The sequence below is a fragment of the Ochotona princeps genome, chromosome 4 (assembly GCF_030435755.1).
Source record: "Ochotona princeps isolate mOchPri1 chromosome 4, mOchPri1.hap1, whole genome shotgun sequence".
NCBI classification, from domain to species: domain Eukaryota; kingdom Metazoa; phylum Chordata; class Mammalia; order Lagomorpha; family Ochotonidae; genus Ochotona; species Ochotona princeps.
In genome coordinates this window covers 58,064,360-58,087,564 of record NC_080835.1, presented here as the reverse complement: position 1 = coordinate 58,087,564, position 23,205 = coordinate 58,064,360, and the positions used below count along the sequence as shown (strand labels likewise).

Here is a 23,205-nt window from a genome sequence, read left to right as displayed (position 1 = left end):
CTTGTAAACATCTTGTTCATCAGAATATCTTCCGGAATGTTTTCATCATTCTGACGAGTGCAGAGTCTGGAAGTGAGTTCCCAAACTTTCACTCTCAGGCACCTCTTCATCATGGGCCTTCTCCCAATCTCATTATCTCAATGCATATTCCAGAGAATTACCTGCTGCAGTGTTTGCTTTCCTCAGCCCTGAGTGCCCACAGCCCATCACACAGTTGCCTCAGAGTAAGTGTTCAATGAATATTTGTAGAGGGTCTGAATCTGCCCATCGCAGCCAATGCCCAACGTTGGATGTGTTTGGTGAGACCATCTGGTTGATGAATGCTACCCACAGGCAAAGTTGTGACACTGGACAGCATCAGGGGCTTTGTCACAGGCTGGTATGCCTTCAGTGCAATTCTGCCCCTATCCTTTTCCTTCTGATACCTTAGCTGACAGACACTGAAAGGGGCACTGCAGCAACCCAAGTTTATAATGTAATGCCTCTGTCAGCAGCATAAGGCAACCTGGGATCCAGGCTCCTGACCACAGAATTTTCCCAAATAGCCTGCCCCTCCTTTTTGCATTTATATGAAATCAACATTTTCTCCCGTATCAGATGCTTTAGATCACATAGAGCTCCTAAAGGGAGTTAAAAGGTGCAGGGGGGAGGGAATTGAACATAAACTGAGCATCTCCTGTATGCCCAGTGCTTTACTTTCATTGTTCTCTCTCTTAATCCTCCCCATACCTGATGAGGTGGGTTTAATCTGCTTTGCAGATGAATAAATTGAGGCCAGGTGAGGGGATAGGACTTACACTAAGTCCCAGAGCTGGGGCTGGGCTGGGACTTCCCCCTGCCTTTCTCTATAGCCCTTGCAAGTGGTCGCTCCATTAAGCGTCTCTCCCATCATAGCAGGAGAAAAAATGTCCTTTTCTTAGTAATACACCTGCCATCACGATCCAGACACACGGAGGACAGAATTCTCCTGGACGTTGGCTGCTATTTTTTAAATGATTGTTATCACGACGCACCAGCTGTTACCATGGTTTTGGGAAGTTGTCCGGGGAAGGAGGGCCTCTCTTTGGGCATCTTGCGTGCCTGAGGAAGGAACTGAGTTCTCACTCTTAATTACCTCTGGCTGTGCTGCAGCGGCAGCTTGAGAGAAAGACTGTCGCTGGAAAAGCGTGGGGGTGTGGGGAGGCAGAGAGCGTGAGACTGGGGCCCCAGGGAGACCCGAAAGGCACTGAAAAGCAACAGAAGAGACCAGGCCCCCCACGGAAACGTGGTTTGGAGAAATCCCTAGGGAAGAAGCAGAACAAAGGGCGAGAACAGGAGAAGTAGAAAGTCAGGATCAGCAAGGAAAAAGTTTTAGAACGGGGAATGAGGAAGGCGAGGAGGGGAAAAGAGGAGGCTGATAAGGACTGAGAGGGCTGGGAGAATTTGAGGGGGGAAAGGAGTTAAAAAGAACACACGTTGGAGAACGCTGCGGAGGGAAAGGAAGGAAGGAAGGAGGGACGGGAGACGCGGGAGACGCCGCAGCCTGAGGTGAGGCGAGAGGCCAGCGAGCAGCCCGCGGCGCGCATCACCTGTGTGGCGCCCCCCGGCGCCGTGGTGCTGCCCTGCTCCGAGCGCAGGGCGCGCGATGGGCTCCCGCCTCCCATTCATGTAACTTGCGTGTGCGTGTGTGTGTGAGTGCGTGTGCGCCTCTCTCGCTCGCCCTCTGTCTGTGTGTGAGGGAGCGAGGGTGGGGGCCGCAGGCAGGCAGGCAAGCGGGGAGGGGAAGAGGAGGGAAGCTATTAAACACACACGCGCGCACACACACACACACCCGCCCCAACCCCCCGTAAGCCTCGGGATTGCAGCTGTTTCATGTGGGGCAGCAGTGCTGGCAGGGACGCCGGCCGGGAGCGGCCGGGAGCGGGAGCCGGGAGTGCGCGCGGCTGGAGGCTCGCTGGGGCTCCGCTCCCCGCGGGAGCTATTGTTGGTCTCGCTGGAGCTGAGCGCGGAGCTCGGACCTGCTCCTTCCTGGGCACCCCCCTCCGGCTCGCGGAGCTGAGGAGCCGCGCCGCCAAGAGCCAGAGGAACGACCGGCGCAGCGCTTCACCTCCCTGCCGCCCTCCTCCGCGCTTCCCCGGTGGTGGCAGTCTGCAGCCTCGGTAAGGCGACGCGATCTGTTCTTTGGGAAAGCGCCTGGGGGACCGCTGTGGCGCCTCGCCAGCCCCGGCGCCCCTCAGCGCCCCTCAGTGCTCTCTGGCCCGGGCCAGGGTCCCAGCAGCTCACGCGGCCGGCACCGGGGGAGGGAAGGCGAGAGGGAGGCTGGGGCGCGGGTTGCCGGTGAGGCGAGCCAGTCTGGAGCCCCGGAGCTGCTGCCGCCGCAGCCCGTGGAGTCCGCGGCGGGCTGTAGCCCGGGAGTGAGGGCTGAGCAAAAGCTGGGGAGAAGGGAGCCGGCCGAGGACTCCGGACGACTGCCGGAAGGGAGACGGCGCGCTCCAGGTTCGTGTATCTTGTCCGGCTCCCCTTCCCCGCCCTGACCCTACCTCCCTCAGCCCTCTCTGCAGACCCGCCTGCTCCAGGCCCCTGGCGGGCGCTGGAGGAACCCGCGAGGCGGCGCCGGGCCCCAGCGGCTGCAAACCCGCCCTGCGGAGCGAGCGCCGGCTGCAGCGGCTCGGCGACGCACACCGGGGCTGGAGCCCAGAACCCGGAGACGCGACCCCTCTGCAACCGGCGCGGCGCCTGCTTGTGCGCGGGCCGCCCGGCTGCAGTGTTGACGTTCGCCTCGGAGGAGTAGAGGCCGCAGCCGCCCGCTGGGCACTCGGAAGATTTTTCCGGTGCGAGTGTATGTTTGTGTTTGTGTGTGTGTGTGTGTGTGATTACACGCGGCCCCAGTTCCGGGAAATGTGCCGTGGGTTGAAATGGGATCGGCGAGCTCCTTAGTCATTTTCCTCCCCATTTAAAAATGCAGCCTATACATTGGCGGAGCCGACGAGAAGGTGGCGGCGCGCGGCGTGCGTATGTGTGTATGTGTGTGTTGTGTGTACACACACGCAACCCAGGAATACAGGGACAACTAGTTGGGGGGAGGGTGGGGGCTTCAAATAGTGAGTGCCCCCTCGGCCGGGCAGTAGGGTAGGTGGGCTCGCCGCTTGTTTGCCCTGCTCCCGCCAAGGCTAGCTTGGAAAGTACTAGAAATTCTACTCCGTGGTCTCTAACTTTGGAAATTGGGTTCCTTATCAGAACGAGAGGTTAAGGCCGTCAGTGCACCTAGGTCCCCGTGGAGAAGAGTACTGCTCAGTTGAGGGGCAACGCTAATCCCTCTGCCCCCCACCCCCGTACCAACAGCGGCTAGGGAGGTTCTGAGGGATACAGTTATCCACAAGGCACCGACGCAAGGAAAGGGGTTGCAGGGAGGCAGCCGGGGTTTGGCTGGAAGCTGAGTGCACAATTGGTGATTAGCCTGGGAGATCGCCCTACTGCTCAGGAGAAGGCGACTGCGGGGGCACGCTCGCGACCCTGAGCGCCGGAGCGAGAGCGTTGTCCACGTGCGAAGCCGAGCAGCGGCGCACGAGGGGAATCTGCCCGGCTGCACCGCGGGGCAATTATATAAGCTGCCTCGGCGATTGCCTACAGCTGGGAGGGGCGCGCCGGGGTCTTGCCTGAGAAAAGCCTGAAAGTTTGCCGGCTTGGGGTAGTGTAAGTACCACGACGCTGCCTCTTCAGGGCTGGAGACCCGGGGACGCCTCGTTCCCGTGGTGCCCACTTCCGCTATGGGCGTGCGGCGTGGCTGCTATTGCCTCCCCAAGAACCGGCTGCCGAGGCGGGTGCTTGGGTGGGAGAATCTGGACTAGATAGGAAAGGAGGAGCCGGTCAGAAACTCAGGTTTCCTAGAGTCCTTAGGACCCCGAGCCTCCCCCCTCTGGGGCGTTGAAAGGCCTTCCAGGGAACTGCATTTTAGGAAACTGTGTTCCAGGGAACCCTCCCACCCCCACCCCCGCGTCCCGACCTCCGTTTCTGCTTCTCCGGGCTCTCCTTTCCGCGATGCCTGGTCTCCATTGTTGATGCCCAGGCGTCCAGGCCACCCAAGCCCACGCTGGCCCAGAGGGGCTGGAAGGTGGTCAGTGCCGGGGGCGGCGCCGTTGTCTTGTATCGGTTTTTGGCTTCTGGGGCTAGCCCGGCTCAGTGGGGTGGAGATGGGGACGGGTGTCAGGAATGGCGACCCTCTTTCCCTTGCCTCTCCCCTCTGCGGCCAGCAGTCGGCTTCCACGGTGGCTCCCACCGCCCCTCTTCTCCCCCCCCCCCCCACCAGCAGGCGCCGCAGCCTGTAGCCTGCCGAGGAGCTTTGATGAAGAAACCACAGTAGTAGTGTTGTTTAATCTTGTGTTTCGCCAGTAGAGGGATAAGGCGCCCCAGCCCCGACAGAGCCCAGCGAAACACCGAAGTCTGGGGCACGGTGTCCCTGAACTCCCTCCCCCCGCAGTCAGGAGGTGCTGGTGCGCACATTCCACGGCGGCCCGCAAGTCGGCTGCTGCCCTCCCTCCCGAAACCTTGAGGGTTGTCTGAGTGTGTTCCGCGCTGTAAAATAAATCCGCCCTCGCTCAGACCTGTGGGGTGTTCGGATTTCCTGCCTCCGCCACGGTCTTTAACAATGCGTTTGCAGAGCCAGGGCTCCTTTGGGAGCAATCCCCCAGGTGCCGGCCGGCCGCGCCTTGACCTTGATGAAGGCGCCTTCAGTCGGGCTGCGGGAGGCGCTCTGGCCCGACCCACTAGGGTTAACTGCGGAAAGGAGGGTGCTTGGGTGGCGGCTTTGGCTCCTGGGGCAGGGCAGGAATCGGTTCGCAGGAGCGCCCAGGGAAGGGGTTGTGGCTACGCGGCAACCTGTTTCCCTGTGTGTGAAGGGCCGCGTGCATCCCGGTGGCCCCGCACAAAGGCTGGCCCCACGGAGCCCTCCTTCCCTCAGCTTTGTGGTTGCTCTGGGTGGTCCTGGGTGTGCCACGACTCTCTCAATCGCCACAGTCATCCGCTAGGCGCCCCAGGCATTGGACTCCTAGGTGGCCCCAGCAGCAGTCCGCGCCCTCCGGGCCGCCACGTGGGCGGGGCCTGGGCGCGAAATAGGAGCCCAGACCTCTGCGTTCCAGGCCCAAACGCGGCTCCGCTCAGGGTCCTGGCTCAGCTTGTGCCTCGCCTCCCATGCCCCTCCCGACGCGCCCCAGGCACCCTGCGTCTCTGCCTGCCCTGGGAAACCCTTCTTGCAAAGTTACCAGGGCTGTTTTCACAGGTGGTGGCTGAGGGACCAAGTTTTCTGGCTATGTGTGTGTATCGGGGAGCGGAGGTTTATGGGTTTATGGCAAAGCGAAAACAGAGCAAAAACGGCATTTTCTATTTGTGGGCCTTTTTAAGGGCATGGTGAGGAAGAGTCGGTTTCCCTGGCTAGAGTGATGTGCTCGGGTGACGGCTGTGTGTCCTCTCAGCGGGGCTTCTGCAGTGCTTGCCAGGGCTTGGAGGGGTTTGCTGCAGGCGCAAGCTCAGGACCCGGACCTGGGTCTGTGCGGTTGGGGGAGGAGGGTTGAGGCAAGTTTGTTTTCTCAGCGTGTTTAGTCTTAAGCCAGCCGAGCTTGTGAAACGCTGTCTTCTGGGGTGCGAAGGGTCAGGAATGAAGACGTTCTGCCCCTGGACAGATTGCTTGGATTCTTGGTATGCCAGCATCCAGTTCTCATCCAGGCCTCTCTTTGGGGGGGGGGGGGTGGTAAAATGAGAGCAGTGAACCATAAATTTGCCCCAGCGGGCTTTAGGGGGAAGAAAGGAAGATGGAAGATCAGCAGGCCCTGGGGTGGAACCAGACTTCAGCCTATAGAGGAGCCCTGGGGATACCTCAGTGAAGAGAAACTTCTGGGATTCCAGGCTCTGGGCAGAGTAGCAGGTGTTATAGTAGGGGAGGGTTTGCATCTCCCAGGACTCCTCACGAGTTCTCTGTGATCCAGGTTTTGTGAGATTAACTTTATGAGTTTACCCCCTAAATGTTAGGGTGGGAATCATGGCTGTGTGGCTTCAGGTGCTTTTGGTTGCCTCCCACCCTGCCCCTGCAGGTTCTTGTCCCCCTGTAGAGTGGGAGGATGTGGTCTAGTTGCCAGCAGCTTGAGCTCATGGCCAGGAACCTCTGGAGCACACTGGGCCCTTGCCCATGTCCTGGCCTTCTGTCCCCTCCTCTTCTCCTCTCCCCCCTCCCTTTGCAGCTCTGTGCACAACCCGACTCCTGCCTGCGAGAGAAATCAACAATCCAGAAAGAGCCAGCAACATTGCATCCAAAAGCCTATTTAAAGCCAGCCTCAAATGCACCAAACAAAAATATCATCTCTTTTCTTAGAAAAGTCATTTCCCGTTTTGTTAGAATTTGTGCTTCCTCGGGTCCCTCTTGCTGACTGAATTATAGCCTCGTGCGGATTGGCATGTTACATAACGTGATATTTTCAGATCAAAAGTTATAGACATGGGAGAGAAGGTGATGAGATGTGTACGATAAATTGCTGGCCAACACCAGCAAGGGTCTCAGCGTCAGATGGTGGTTCCTACTTTTCCTCTGAGTCCTCTGCCACCACCCCCTGGTCTTCCCAGGCTTTTGAGTGTTCGTTTCCCAGTATCTTCTCATCCATGAATCTAGAGCAATGGGACCTGAAACGCCTCCTCACACAGCTTGCAGATTCGGCTCCCAGAACCTGACAGGGTAAATCAATGCCAATTTTAGGTCTAAGGGCCCAATTTTTACCTGTATGGTCAATCAACCTGGCTCATTGTAACTGAAGGTGGAAGCCCTCCTTCTCTGCTCACATAGATTGCTGTGGGTCCCCGTGAAGCCATCCATGCCTGAGTCCCCTGGAAGCTGCCTGTTCCTGGACACATGAACTTAAAAGTCTCTGTGAGGAAACTGTCTAATGAAAGAAGGTAAATGCAAGTGTTGAGTGCTGGGTGGACTTATGTATTTTTATCATTTTGTCCCAGTTTATTTTTTCTCTTTTATTGTCTTTTATTCTAACTACCCAAGTAATATAGGATCACTGTAGCAAACTCAGACGGTTTATCTGATAAAAGGAGAACCAGTTTTGCCTCATTTTGGATGGTATTTTTTTCTTTATGGAGATAGAACAAAGTAAGAGCATAATTGTTTTCAGTGCTAAAGTTGCCACATCTATCCATAACATTACTCCTCTGGCAATATTTTTAAAAGCTATGTAGAACTCTATGTTGTTTTCATATGGCACACTTTATGCAACCCAGGACTCAATTGTTAGCTGTTACATGTTTACAAGTACCAACTGCAGTAATGCTCCTTTGTACATACTGTGCAATTTTAGTATTCCCTTAAAAATGCATTCCTAGAAAGCAGGATTACAGAGGCAGATGCAGATGCCACGCTAAGCCTCCTGTCACACATGGGAAGCAGCAAGGTCAACTGTGAGGTCCAGTTCCTTTTAACCAGAAAATGGGTGTTTACTTTTCAGTCCCTCGCAGGGCTGGTTGCTGAGCTCCAGGAAGGCAGGGTGGCAATGAAACTTCCGGCTGGGATTTGCATATTTTGAGCTGTTCTGCTGAGCTGAGAGGCAAAGCCTTTTTCCAAGAACATCCCCCCCCCCCCTTCCCGGGCTGTCTTGGAATCATCACTTTATGTAGTGCTTCAGCCAGCAGCCGAGCTGAAATATGTAAATATGTTCCTCAGCGTTGTAGGTGGGGATGGCTCCGTGATAAGTGACAAACAGTTCCTGCACAAAGTGTCTTTGGCATTTCTTGCGGGGAATGACCACCCCTTTCCCCTTTTCTTTAGTTTGGAGCCTGTTAATCGGTCTGGGGGGGCTTAGATAACAAACAGGTGAGACTCCCACCTCAAGCTTGTCTTCACCTGCTGCATGGCATTGCCCTGGGAAAATCGAACTCGACTGAGTCTGTCTGTGCAGTCTTAGTGCACAGTGAACATGCCTGCTTGCTGCTTGTCTAGAACGAGAGTGCAAGTGTAGCTGGGCATCTCCTCCCATGCTTGTGTAGCCCCTTTCAATCCCAGGGTGTGGTCAGTCTCCCTTCTTCAGGGGTCAGATTTCTGTGACACAGAAAAGACTTACTACTTGTGGTTAGGTGACTTGTCTTCTGACAAGGAATTCAGTGGAACCCGTGGGAGAAGCCCTCCTCCCGCTCCCCCATTTCCAAGGTGTCTGCAGGCTCAACCTGAAATGTTGGAGTTCCTTTTTGATCAAGTAGAGGTCACCTTGTGGTCACTGAACAAGAAACCCCCTCTGCTGGTCATCAAGGAGTGCGGTTGCAGCCTGAGTGCTTCTTGTACCCTGAGTTCTCTAGGGAAGGCTAGGGCCTGTGTCTGCTCTTGGAACACTCTGCTAATCTGATCACTGTTTGCCTTCATTTGGAAAACAAAGGAACCTGGCTGTAAATGAAGTGGCTCTGCAGGCAGTGGTCCTCCTCCCTTTCCCTGTCTCTCCAGCACTGGCTCTGCAGGGTGGGAGTGCTGCAGCCTTGGTCGGCAGTGCCAAGGGGCATCAGATGCAATTGCTGAATCATTAAAATCTTGGAGAATGTTGGGTTCAAGGAATGTTTTTCTCTGGAAGAGTCAGTTTTCCTGCTGTGTTTCAACCGTTGAGTTCTCAAAGTTTTATCTGGGAATCCCTTGGAAGGTGGGCAGTTGGCAACCAAGGACATTCATTGGTGACATTGGGTAGATCTTGTCCCTTCTTGGAGTTTTCCTATTCCCTACAGTCAGGTGGGGAGAGGACACTGAGTTTGGTATTCAAAGGCACACACCTCCCTCCCTCAAGGGTCGTCTTCTGATTAAGTGGATTTGGAGAGGAGCCCAGGAATCTGCATTTCTAACCAGTTCTCAGGGATCAGTACCAAGGTGCTTACCCTGTCCACACATACAGGATGGCATCACAAAGGCCCTTCTTCCCCCCCTTGGATTCTGAGAATTGGCATCTTTAGCGTTCCTCTGAGTGAGGGGGAGCACATCCAGGCCTCTTGTCCACTGTGGAGGAGGTTGCAGAATGGAATAGGGGTGAAATATATTGAGTGCCTTCCCAGTGTCATACACCTGCTGCCTCCACTTTCCAGCTGAGAAGACTGAGGCTAAGGCAGGCAGTGCTGTTTGTCCAGGGTCACATGGCCAGGAGCTGCCTTGGATCGAGGCCTCTCTGACTTCCAGACCTTTAAAGGGCATCTTTGTTACTTTCTCAAAGAATGTCATGCAGTGAAAAACTGGGTGCTTAGCAAAATGTTTTCTCTTGAGAAGTCCCTTTTATCCGGGCTTACTTTGAGAGTGAATCAAGACATTTAAGAATTTGCATCATTATCATGGAAGCAATTAAAGTGCTTAAGAGCTTAAAAGCAATTTGTTCAAGTTGGTTAAATATCCACCCTCCCCAATCTTGTTTATATTATTAATTTACTCATCAAACTGTGACATCAAAAGCCTTGTGAAGGTACATTTCAATACCTTCTGATTGGCGGCAACTTTGGAATGAAATAAGTTTGGACGAGGTCCACAGTGAAAGGGTCCAGTTCAGGGCGAGTCACAGAAACCAGCTTTTTACTAAATAAACCGAGCCCTGCTCTGGCCTCTGGATGAGAACTAGTCGTTGAAACATTTTATTAACTTGCAATTATTCCAAGAACCAGTCAGCAAGGCAGTGCTCAGCAAACATTAATTAGCCCGTCTTCACATCACCCCACATGACAGATAAATAGCGTTAGCCCTGCACTGTAGACAACAAATGGACAAGCTAAGCTGAGGGAAGAGGATGACTCTTGCATCAAAGACAGTGGTGGAGGGAGGCAGATGGAATTGGGAGACAACTTAGTCTCCCAACAATAAATATTCATTGTGGTGTGCTGAGTAGTCAAGTGGTGCACCCTGCCACAAGGGAGTCAGTCAGTCACCAGTCACAACTGAAATTGTTTCCTCAATTGCAGTAGCCAATGCTCCACAGCCACTAGTGAGTAGTGACTGCCATACCAGGCAGTGCAGTTGTAGAATGTTTTTATCAATGGTAGAAAGTTCTGTTGGATGGTGGTGGCTTAAAAAGGTTGGTGTAACCAAAGAGTAATGCCTAGGTCATCACCCCGCTGGACCTGTAATGTGACATTTGCTGAGACAATGGCCCACATGAGGCAGCTACTAAGCAACCCGAGCTCTGGCCAGAGCCCTGGAGTCAGCTCCAATCTTAGTTGTACCACATGCTGGCTGTATGATTAGAAGAAAATTACTTAAACATTCTGCGACTCTTTGCAGGGCTGTGCTGCTATTTTTCACTTCCCTTGTTTGCCAAGATGATTTTTCAGAGAGGTTGGATAGTGGAGAGGGTGCTGTGAGACAGGTACTCTCCTCTGCGGTGGGTGGAAATGCAAATTAATACACCCTTTTAGGAGAGCAATTTGGCACAACTGTCAGCAGTCTTAGAAACACTTATTCCCTTTAGTCCAGTATTCCAATTCTAGGAAACTAGCCAAAGAAAATAATCAGAGATGGGCAGAGAAGATTTAGGAATAAAATTGTTCATTGCAATGTTATTTGTAATGGTGAAAAAAGAAAGGTTAACAATTGGACTGGATGAGATGGTGGAGCCAAACAGTGGAATATTATACAAAAGCTGTTGCTCCTGGACATGTGTTTTGTGACGTGAGAAAAATGCCCTGATAAAATGTCTTACATATTAGTAAACACTTTACTATTAACTCAAAAATATACATATATATATAATTTATTTTTATTTGAAAGGTAGATTTTACAGAGAGACAGAAAGGGGTTCTTCCATCTGCTGATTCACTCTCCAATTGGTCACAATGGTTGGGATTGAGCTCATCTGAATCCAGGAGCTTTTTAGGGGGGTCTCCCATCTGGATGCGGGGACACAAGGACTTCGGTCATCCCCTACTGCCTTTCCAGATCATAGCAGGGACCTGGATTAGAAGAGCAGTTTAGATATGAATCAACGCCCTTATGGGATGCTGGTGTTAGAGGAAAGGATTAGCTTGATATGTTCCATGCCAGCCCCCCCCCCAAAAAAAATATATTTTTAAGGTAGATATTTGTTGAAGCAGGACTGAGAAAAATATCAAGTGTAGACACATTTAGTTGTAATTAATAGAATTCTTGTGGTTTGGGGTAGATGGCTTTAAGATTTTCCTGTCTTTTATGTTCTGTTTTATTATGTTTCCTGTTCTGTTTTAATTTTTCTCTGACCTTTGTCTTTGAACTAAGTTAAAAGAAAGGTTTTCACCTGCAAACACACTGAGGCCCTCTGCTAATTCTGATCTGGGGAGTGGTTCAAGATGTCTATAGTTACTCCTGAGATGGCATTCCTAGTAAATGCAGTATTTCTGGTCTCTCCCCAGTCTGGTTGTCTGCTCTGCAGGTTAGAAAATTCTTCATGATATTGTACCTGAATTCCTCTTTATGGCTGTGCATGTCCTTTACATGGTCTGGAGTGATTTTCATTGAACTGCCACAGAGTATGGGGAGGAACAAAAGCTTTGGAGACAAAGAACTGAGTATAGCCTTGACCCTTCACCTCTTTGCCATGGGACTTGGGGCCATCCTTCTGTGCCTCCACATACTCATGTGGGAGTAGGGAAAGCAATGGAGTTTGTCTCCTGTTTCACGGCTGCAAGGATTCCATGTTCACTGCAACCGAACCTCTGGAACATCTGGGTAAATAAAGATGCAGATGACTTCAGGGCCAGCAGGGCAACACCATCTAGGACATACATTCACTTGGTGTGCCTGGGGTGCTTTCTTGAGATGGGCGGGACCCCCATGCTCCCATGGAATGAGAAGAAGTGTCATGTGGTATGCCATGCAGCCCCTGGCCCAAACACTTTTCAGTGGCCCAGAGCTTATGAATGGCAGAGCTGGCACTGGTACCGACATCTGCCTGCCTCTGAGCCTTGTGCACGCTCTGGTCCAGCTCTGGAAGCGCTGTTCCTGTCTGAGCTCTTGTATTTTGCATTTGGGTTTCTCTGAGATGCTTAGGGGCTTGGGTTTCCTTGGGATGGTATATAACCCCTCATGCTTCCCAACCTGGCTACTGGTCCCTTTCAAGAATCAACAGTGCCAGACATGTCTTCCCTGTAGGTTGGGTGAATAAAGCAAAACCACTCCTACCCGGAAAGTAGCCCTGAGCCGCTAAGTGCACAGCCATGAGTCTCAGTCTGCAGCCACCTTTCTGGAAGAATCTTCACCCCTGCCAGCTTGAAGGAGGCACTAAATCTGTCATCAACCTCTGTTTTTTTGTGGGATCTTGAGCAATTTATTGGCTCCATGCTTTAGTTTGCTTACCAATGAGATGGGGTTAATAATAAGTGATTGGAAAGATTATCATAAAAAAAAAATAATGGCAATTGTGTGAGGCCTTGACATGGCTGAATCGGCACCATTGTTTCCAGAGCCATAGAAATAAGGTGTTGAGATATCGCTGAGTCATTTGCTATTGATGATTTTTTTTCCCATAGACTTCAACTTAGAGAAGTGCTTTCTAATCTAAGGCCATGTACCAGAGTTAAAAAGATGCTAGACTATTTTGGGTTGATTTCGCTGCTTTGCCACCTGGTAGTTCTATGCATTCAAGCAAGTGGCTTGGTTCTTGAAGCTTTCATTCTTTTTTCAGTTATCAAATGGAAAACAGGAGGATCCTTCTCAAAAGGGCAAGGGGGACTTGTGAAGTCACTTGGTTGTGGGTTGGGTAGCATGGCCCATGTGAAGGAGAGCCCCGGCTTTTCCATTTTTTTCCTGTGGTCTTCCCCCAGCAAGCCCCTTGATCCTGTGATTTTTGTTTTGTTTTATTTATTATTTATTTTTATTACAAAGTCAGATATACAGAGAGGAGGAGAGACAGAGAGGAAGATTTTCCGGCAGATGATTCACTCCCCAAGTGAGCTGCAACGGCCAGTGCTGCGCCGATCTGAAGCCGGGAACCAGGAAACTCTTCCCGGTCTCCCACGTGGGTGCAGGGTCCCAAAGCCTTGAGCCGTCCTCGACTGCTTTCCCAGGCCACAAGCAGGGAGCTGGATGGAAAGTGGAGCTGCTGGAATTAGAACCGGCACCCATATGGGATCTCGGGGCATTCAAGGCGAGGACATTAGCTGCTAGGCCATGCCTCCGGGCCCCATCCTGTGATTTTTGCTTCCAGCATCCATCAGCACAGGTCAAGGGTAGGTGTGTGTGTGTGAGTGAGTGAGGCACAGGGCTTGCTGAAGGGGTCTGTGCCAGGGTTGTGCTGCTCAGATGCTGAGGGGAGCCTGGCATTCCTGCCTTCTGAACATGAAGGTGCTTTAAGCAATGAAAACAGCAAGGAGGTCTTCAGACCAACATTGTGGTGTAGAACATCAAGCCACCTCCTGTGATTTGTTAACCCATACAGGCACTGGTTGGAGTCTCTGCTGCTCCACTTCAATCTAGCTTCCTACAAATGCACCTGCAAAAGAGAGTGAAAGACAGTCCAAGTGTTTTAGTTCCTGCATCCACATGGGAGCTCCACAGTGAACTAGTGGATGAAAGACCTCTTTCCCTCTCTCTTGATTTTCTGACTTTCAAAAGAAATAAATGCATCTTGAAAAAAAAAAGTTAAAGGGGACCCATGCGGTGTTGCATGAGAGCAGTACTTCCTGGTTGTCGTTCCAGCTCCCTCTCTTTGCCACCCTGTATGAACACCATGTGTCCCCTGAGCTCCTGAAGCAGCTGGGACACTGTGACCATGGCTAACCATGCCCAAGCCCTGTCCTCGCTGCTCTGGGCAGTGACACCTGCAGTGGAACCTGACTTAGAGTTCTCTCCCTTCCTTTTTCAAAGCAGCAGGAAGGGATTCCTTATTGAATATATGTATGAGGTGGGTGACCTAGTTCTTCTGAGCCTTGGGACTATGGGTATGGTAATCCAGGCTGCTCTCCCACCCCCTGCCCTTCCCTCAAACTGGGGCACCTCCATCAGGAAGGTGCCCTCACCCCAGCAGCTGCAGGCAGAGCTCTGGAAAAGCCAGACTCTTGCCTGTGGCCCTGGGAGTGTTTCGGCCTACTTTGGCTCCTGTTATGTTTACTTCTAGTCTGTGCCCCATTAGCCATTCATGCAGGAACCTGTGCCTAGCCCAGCCCTCTGATTCCCTGGGTGGAAGAGGGAAGACCTGTTTTCTGCTAAACTTCCTATTATTTGCTTATCAGATGCAGGAACTTCCAGGGCGGTGCCAGAGACCTGGGGCATTCCCCAGAGACCTACAGGCTCTTCACTGCTGGTGGTTGGGTGACTTTACAGCCTGCACATAATTAACTCAATAATGGAGAAGTCCTCCTGCTGCAGTGGAAGCATGCTTCTTGGCTTGCTCAAAGCCGACTCACACTGTGAGAGCATTAAAGGAATGGGCTTCAAGAACATTTACACAAAGTTCTCGCAATCCTTTAGTTCTATTTTTCCAAGAACATTTCAAAATCCCTTGTGTTCTGGAGTGGGCTTTTCAAATGTCATTTGATTTTTAAATATGTATCTATTTGAAAGGGAGAGAGAGAGACCAAGATTTTTCCTTCTGTTGGTTCACTCCTCAATGTCTACCACAGCCAGGGCTGAGCCAGGGATTCGATTTGGGCTTTTCATGCGAGTGGCATAGCATGTACTTAAACTCTCTGCTACCTCCTAGGGTTTGCATCAGTGTAGGGCACTGTATCAGAAGCAGAGCCAGGACTTGAACCCAGGTTCTCTGTTATGAGATGTGTGTATCCCAAGGAGCATCTTGACCACTGTGCCAAACACTTGCACTGCAAGTGGGCTTTAAAAAAATTGTTTATATAGACACCTTCTAGGAGCGTATTAAAATGCAGGTTTTGGGGGCTGATACTTTGACATAGTAAGCTAAAACCTGTACCTGTGGCACCTGCATCCCATATGGCTGCTGGTTCATGTCCCAGCTGCTCCACTTCCAATCCAGCTCCCTGTTGCTGGCCTGGGAAAGCAGCAGAGAATGGCTCCAGTCCTTTGGCTTCTGTACCCACATGGGAGACACTCCCAGCTGCTACCTTCAGATTGTTCCAGGTCTAGCCATTGCAGCCATCTTGGGACTGAACCAGCAGATAGAAGGTGTCTCATCTCTCCTCCTCTCTGTAAATCCGCCTTTCCAATAAAAATAAACATTTAAAAAAGTACAGGTTCTGATTCAGGCAGTGGGAAGTTGGCCGAAGATTCTGCATTTCTGAGAAGCTCCCAGGAGATGGTATGTGACCTGTGGAGCCCCACTTTCTCACCCTCTCCCTGAAACCATCACTCTGTTTAATTTTGGAAAGTTACTTATTTAAAAGGCACAGTGACAGAGAAATATCTTTCATCTGTTGCTTCACTCCCCAAAGGCACTGCCTTCTCAGGCACATTAGTAGGGAACTGGATTAGAAGCAGCTCACTGAAGCTTGATCCCCTTCAAATGGGATGCCAGGGTTGCAGGTGGGCAGCTCAACTCCCTGTGCCACAATGTCAGCCTCTCACCCCACACACACTTTGTTTAGCAAGTGTCCAACACTTATCTTTCTGCTTCTACTCTCTCCTCTCCCTCCTCATCCTGGAGTGTCAGGTGCACACTGTGCTAGAGAGACTGGAGTCTGTTGAGGGTGTGCTTTTGTTTGTTGGGGTTGTTATGGTGGTGGCAGGTGTACTGTGACAGTAACATGGTAAACAGCGGGATTTATCATAGGCCACAGATTCTGGTTCTAGACGTTTAGGCTCTATACCCCAGGTTTCTTCCCTGTCCCTAAACATGTTGAGCCCCAGGGCACATCGTGGCATGCATAGTGATTTTTGTTACTATGATAAGTGTTTAAAATTTTTGTAACATTTATCATGCTTCTATTCATTGTGCGTTTTTTTTTTTTTTCTGATGATAACACGAATGCATGTAGCAACGGAAACTTGAGAAAACCTAGGATAAGCCGGAGAGTGACAGCAACCCATAATCCTGACTCAGAGAGGTCCTTTCAACTCAAATTGTGTTTTCCTTCCCGGGATCACTCCCATACGTGCTTATTGCCCCTTTACTGCCACACTCCCATACCACCGTTTGGAGCAAAGTTGCACACATCATTTTGTAGCCTTAATATATCATGTTCATTTCCCATGCCATGAAATTTTATCTCCAACGTGTCGTGGAATAATAGCTCTGTAACAGCCCATCACAGGGGTGTGCCATTATTTGTTTAGCTAATTTCCTCCTGTTGTTCCCAGTGTTTCATCCCTGTAAAAATAATAAATAATGCCAGCACCAGTACTGTCACTGACTTGTTGAGTTCCTGAGTCCAGTTGCTTCCCTTGAAAATTCTGGGTCAAAGATTCTGCAGGTTTGGGGAGTTCTTCACAGAGCTCTTTTGGTTCCATCCATCCCAGACTGGTGGGAGTTATTTCAGGAAGTCCTCATCTCCCCCATCCTGCCCTTTGTGTATACACACTTGTCACTTACCAGCAGCAGCCCGCAACACACAGTCCTTCTGGTTCCCTGGCTCCTGGCTTGTGTTTGCTGAAATGCATTGTGTTGGTTGAGCTGCTAATGAGCACTGACCTCAATGGTATCTTGCCTCCTGGATCCCTGGAGGGCTTTACACTCATAATGGAAAGAGGAGAGTGTCCCCAAATCTCCAGGCTAGTGTCCCCAACTCCTTGATATATCTACTTGAATAGTCTAATAGGCTTCTCAAACCTATTACCTCCAACACTTCCTTCATCACCAAGAAGTACCTGGGCACCTCCCTGGTCTGTGCTGTTTTCGCCTTCAAGGCCTGTTTTGTTTTCTTGCCTTACAGTGAAGCCATCGGGAAATCCTGTGCATTCTGTGAGTGCAGTTGATTGGGAATATATTCAGGCCCCGACCACCCCTTATCAGCTCCACTGCTTTCATCCTATGGCAGCCCTCATCGCCCCTGCCCTGCGTGATGGCTGTCTCCCCTGGTCCTGGGCTCCCTGCTTCTGTCCTTGCCCCCATGAAATTCTTTACCAACACAGCAGCTCACATGGTCCTGTTAAAACAGATTGGGGCAGAGCACTCTCTTCTCAGGATCCTGACCTGACTCCCTAGACTCTATCTGCATCAGAGTAAAGGCCAGAGTCCTTCCAGGCCCTGCCAAGGAGGCCTCCTCATCTCTAGGTGTGGGCCAGAGCTCAGGCCTCACCTCCTGTCCTGCTGCCCTGGCCTTCCCTTGTGGGAATGAGTCTACCCACTCCTACTCCTGGGAAGTTCCCTCTGCTTGGAGTGCCCCCCCTGCCTGGGCACCCAAATGGGTAGCTGCCCACTCCGTGGTGCCTGCCCCAGCATTACCTTCTCATCATGGCCCACCCCGCCATACTATTGCACTCATGACCTTCCTCCTCTACCCACGTTCCATACTTCCCTTATTTACCCTGCTGTATGTTTTCTTTACGCAGTGTTAAATATTACATTGTATGATTTCTTAACAAGATTGCTCTAGCTGTTGTTTTAAGATTAATAGAAAGGAGGGGGTGGGTCAAGGGCAGAACATACTATGTAATTTACTTATTTATCGTGCTTATTGACTGTGGGAATACATGAAGACTATGTAAATGATTGCAAGCTGAGATGATTTATTCTAAGCCTACAGTAACAGGGGAATCGGGGGTTTGTTAAAAACCGAGGGGTAGGCAGAGAACAGGCTTCATTGTGAAACCAAGGAAGGCTTTAGGCCCCCCTTGGAGAGCTGGAGGTGACCAACTAAAATTAGTCACCCTGTTACCTGATTCATGCAACACGTTTGGCTTTGGTTGCTTGATCCCAGGGTAAAAGTGGTGGTAAGAATCAAGGAAGTCAGCAGGTTACCTATCCAACACGTCTTGGCCACTTTGAGTCGTAAGAGGGTATGGTGTGGTATCCTGGGCTGGTGGCTGCAGAGGTTATTGCTCAGGGGTCAATTTCATATGCTGTCTGACCATTATCTGCTGGTGTGTTCAGTCTTGTAGGACTACTGCTAGTCTGCAGAGGCGACACACCTCTGTCTTCTATTTACTGAGCTGATTGGGGTCTCAGAAGTGTCTGGTGACGAGATGCTCAGTCATTGCTGAACCCTGTGAGGCAGTTGACCTGCGTTAATGTTCACAGCTAGCAGAGTGAGGTCCCCTTATTCCCATTTTTCCGAGGTGTGGAAGGGACTTAAGGAGGTGAGATTTCTTGCTCCAGGTCACTTCATCAGGGAATTGGGGAACCACGGTTCCTGTCCATATCCACCTGCTTGTGCAGCAAGTGGCCCTTCCGGGAGGGCCTTCTAATTGGTTCGTCAAGTATGCAAAAGTGGGAAGCATGCTTAGACTATCTGGTGGCAAGAGCAAGATATGCAGCATACACCAAGGCTTCTGAATTTCCAGCCGAAACCTTGAGTAGATATTTAGACTCTCCTGATGTCCACCTGCCTCGGTGAAAGAAGCCCTTGCCTTGATGAATTAACTTGTGTTCCTAGAAGGAGACATTCCCTTCACAACGTGCCTCTGAAGGCAGCAAGCAGTGAGAGCAGATTCCTTCTAGGCCAGAGTTTGGGTGATCAAAATATGTTTCAAAGGCTCCCACTTTGATATGTTTGTATATGTGCACACATGCATGCCTATAATTTATAGCATATTCTTAGAACTTTCCAAGTTGAAGTGTTGCCATGGTAACTCTCATGGTTGTCATTTCTTGATCTGTTGTTGTCAACGATCTTAGTTTCCCATCCCTTTCAGAACCACAATGCTAAAACCACTTGTTCACAAGTGAGCCTGAGGGGCAGAGACCAAAGTGGGCTGTGCTGTGGGGAAGGGCAACTGATGTCACAGGGCCTGCACCAGAGGCTTGGAAGTCAGGTCTATGGGAACAGGCCAGTTGGGCTCCTACTATGTGCTGAGTGCCTCTGGTGTGTACGGAGTATGGCAACTCTGCCAGCAGCTCTTGTTGTGCTCACATAAGGTATTCAACAAGGGCTGGCCGGTGAGCTGGCTGTGGGCTAATTGGATTCAAGAAAGATGAGCAAGGATCTGCTCAGACTTTAAGGTACTTGGGGTATAGCTGACAGTTCATGAGACCATAGGCTTAAGATACTGAGCCCACCTTATGTCCTGACTGAGCCCCTGGGCTCAGGTTTTCTCCACCTTAGCACCATTGTCTGTGTGGTTCCTTAGCGGTGGTGAGCTGTGCTGGGCATTGTGCATGTCCAGCAGCCTTTCTGAGCATTAGATCTTACATGCCACTTTTGACAATAAAAAAAAAAGTATTGCCAGACATTACCAGAAGTCTTTTCAAAGGGGAATGTGAAATTGACCCCTGTTGAAGAAAAAAACTGGGCTAGCTGACTTACATGACCTTTGACTGCTTAGCCTCTTGGTGTTAGTTCTGTCTTCCCTCTTTGCTGTTGGGCAACAATACTTGCTTTGGGGATGAATGAAGGTGGTGTTAATTAAGATTATAATGCAACCTGAACCTGGCACAAAGGAGACAAAGCTGAAGCAGGACTTTCGTACCCAGATGGGCTGGCAGAGACAAGGAAAGCTTCAGATGGAGAAACACCGGGGTTCAGATTGGAAGGATGAGAACCTGTTTTCCTGGGAATGCTGGTTGTTACTGTTTTTCCTCCTTATACAGACTTCCTCTCTGGCTGACCACTCCCCCTTCTCCTCTCTCAAACCAGCCATGACGAGGAGCCTCCTGGCCTCACATCTAACCTTCCCTGGGCCTACTTCTCCAAGTGTGTGTCTGCACATGCCACCTCGTCTAGGAGGAGCAGGCTCCCTTTTCTCATTTTGTTAACTATGAATTGAGAATCTGTTTCCATGCAGCATCCTGGCAAGAAAAGAAAAAAACAAAAATGCCTTGAGTAAGCATTGAGATCAGGCTTGGACGAGACAGCAGCTACACATGCAGCTGAATATTTCATGAAGGCCCCTTCAGACCATGTGCTCTGCTCCTGGGCACGGTGTGACAGGCAGAGCCTGGGTCAGGACTCAGCCCGTTGCGGCCTGAGCCCTGACTCTCTGGTGGCTCTCTGGTAGATGAGAGGGCACCTTTCCTCTGCGTGAGTCTCAGTGTCCCCATCGGCACATGTGAAGTCCTGCAACTGGCTTGAGGCTTATGGTGAGAGCTAGAGGAGGCAGAACAGCACATAGTAAGTGCTTAGTGAACACTTGTTCTCCAGCTAGAATCTTTTTGCTGTTCTCGTCCCACGTTTCAGGTTTTCTAGATAATGTCCTCAGGCTTTCTCTATGGGTTTCTCTGAAGGATTGGATTTAGGGCAGCCTCCCAGCCTTCTCCTTTGAACTTAAGCTTGGGAATGGGGTTTGGCATCCTTGGAGGGCTCACCAGTTGGTCCTCTTCAGAACAGAGGATGTAAAGAATTCCCTGGGCTTCAGATGGTCCAGCTGAGCATACTTTCTGTTTAAAAATAAGTCGGCCTATCAGAAGGCGGGCTTAAAATATAGCAGTGACAAGCAAATGCCTGCCTTGCCTTTGTGTGACAAGGACGAGTCATTAGGAGAGCCAGAATAGAATCAGGGGAAGCCCCCTGGCCCCTTCACCCCTCACTCCCACCTGGGGTGCTGGCCTAGCCCCAGCCCAGCCCCAGGCTGCACCCTCACCCTGTTCCTATCAGGGAGCCGAGGTTGCTGTAATGAAAACAAGAGGCGTTTGGTGTTTGGTAACTATTTTTATACCTACATCAGACTTGATGTTAGTGCTTCTGAATTATTTAACATTTTTCTTTCTCAGCTGGCCTCTCCAACGAGCTTCTCTCGGGGTGGAGGGAGTTGTTGTAGAGGCAGCCATGGCAGGAGACTCAGGTTGGCTGCTGGCTTCTGCCTTTGTGCTGGGGGAATGGCTTTGTAAGCTGTGCCATGATGGACCAGAGCCTCCTAGGCAGCCTCAGCAGCAGCTCTCTGTCTCCACTGTACAGAGAGGTCGAGCAATTTGCCAGAGCCCACACAGCAGAGCTGGAGGGAGGCAGGGCTCCAGCTTGAGGCTCTTTGATGCATGAACTGGGCCTGCGTCTACTGAGATGGGTGTGTGTATGAGTGTGCACCAGTGCGTGTCTGCAACTAGCACAATCAGGCTTAGGAGGGACCAGATCAGGTTGTCCTCGCATAGTGTGGAGGAGAGCAGCTTCACCTGAAAGAGCTGAGAGCTGAGAAGCAGGGGCCAGGGAGCCTCCAGGCTGCTGTGTCTCAGAGCTGTGGGAAGACTGCAGCCCCTTTAGCAGGAGGTCATGTCAGTCTCCCGAAGGCATTTTAACATCACTGTCCATCAGCACAGGGGGGAGGGAGAACCCCTTCCTCCCTCTGCCACCCTGTCCTCTTTAAAGTGGCACCTTGGGCCTCTTTGAAGGTGGTGCTGATTGGCAGCTCCAAACCACCCCCTAAAAATGAGCAGGAGGGAGTCAGACCGTTAGCCTCTGCCATTTGTAGTTGCAGTCTGGTGTGGACTTTGGAAATAGACCTCCGGGTGGAAAGGAAGGTGCCTATAAATGGGGAGTCAACATCTGCTCGCCGTGGCGCTCATACCTGGTTGTATTTCAGGCGAGGGAAGATTGCACATTCCTCTCCTGTTCCTCCAGCTCCTGCTTAATTATGGATGACCTCAAGATGACTCCCTTTCAAGCATTTTCAGCTCCTTATTCCAACTCATGTGAACCCCCCCCCTTAGAATTATTACACAAACTCTCTGGGGGAGATGGGCCTCTGAAAATTAGCCAGGGACACTTATTTCAAAAGTGCCCATCGTTATGGTTCAATAAAATTTGCTGGGATAAAGCAGTTGTTGGTGATGTTATTAACAGCTGTATTTTGATAGGAATGCACTTTATAGCTGTATCAAGTGATATTGCATTCCGTTAAATAAAGTCGTATTTGACACGGGCACATTCCTGAGTATTAAATTGTAGATAGCTGGATAAATACTAGGTTCTCCTTCGCATATCTATAGAGTAAGGCAGCCGTGGCATTCATTTTATTTCTGGTTGCTTTATTTTTTTTTCTCTCCTGGATGACTTCATGAAGCCTTGCAGAGTAGGTAATGGAATGGCATTCCTCGATGGCTTCTTACGTGAAATAATGTGATTTAAACTTTTATGAGCATTAAAAAAATTGACCTGTTTGTTTTTCAAATGTCTCTACTTGAGACTTTGTAAAGAGCAGACAGAAAGGAGAGTCACATTTAAAAAATACCTCCCATGTGCCAGATGTTCTTCCTGCTGCCTCACCCTGGCTTCATATTTTCCATATTTAGATGTGAGTGTGTGGAGGGGGTTTTTAACTTCTCCCCCACGGAGGAGAACCATTCCCTGGAACAGTTGGTGGCCACACAGCAGAACTGTGTTCTTGTACTGCTGTACTTCTCAGAGCCTTTACCATGCTGATGTGGGTCTCTAAGCCTGCTAAGAGGGGGATTTTGAAAAATAAAGAAATAAACCAACCTTTGTGGAATATTTCACCATTTCCTTCAAAAACTCTTTACCGAGAGCCAGCTCTATGGATTCCTGGTGGTGCGGAATTGAGATGACTTTTCCACTGCTAGCCACAAGCAGGGTCTGCAGCTGCTGCTTTCCCTCTTGAGCACTGGAAGCCCATCTCTCTCTCTCTCTCTCTCTCTCTCTCTCTCTCTCATTTTCTTTTTCTCTTTAAATATTTATTATGTTGGAAGTCAGAGCCAAAGAGGGGGCGGGAGGATCTTCCGTCTGTTAGCTCACTCCCCACATCACCTTAATGGCTAGTGCTGGGCCATGTTGTAGCCTGGAGTCAGAAGCTCCTCCTGGGTCTCCTGAGTGGCTGGTAGGGGTCTGAGCACATGAGCCATCTTCTGTTGCTTTTCCTATGACCATTAACAGGGAGCTGGATCAGAAGCAGAGTAGCCGAGAGTTGGACCACCAGCTATGTGGGATGCCAGCATCAAAGATAGTGGCTTTACCTGCCACGCCAGTGTGGACCTCCCACCTATCTTTCTGACATGTCCCTCATTCCTATAAATGGAATTTGTTTATGTTCCAGCCCTTCCAGCCCATTTTGTGGAAAGCATTGACGATTTTAAACACAAAGAAAGTATTTAGCAGACTTTGAGTATGATACCAGGAGGGAGAACACCTTTACTATGGACTGGGAAGGATTTGCATTGTTGAAAGGCTTACAAGACAAACATAAGCTTTGAAATTGTAGATGGAACAAAGAAACCCACCTTGGAATAGAATAAAAATATTGAAATC

At 50.6% G+C, this 23,205-nt stretch overlaps 1 protein-coding gene across 1 annotated transcript in view; it reads left to right on the top strand.

Moving 5' to 3' along the window:
• Window positions 1–1,788: 1,788 nt before the first annotated feature.
• The window catches only part of TENM4 (teneurin transmembrane protein 4), a 686,631-nt gene continuing 665,214 nt past the window's right edge, over window positions 1,789–23,205 (top strand). The window contains 1 exon segment of the mRNA XM_004589844.2: window positions 1,789–2,138. The gene's annotated coding sequence lies outside the window, so the exon portion shown is untranslated.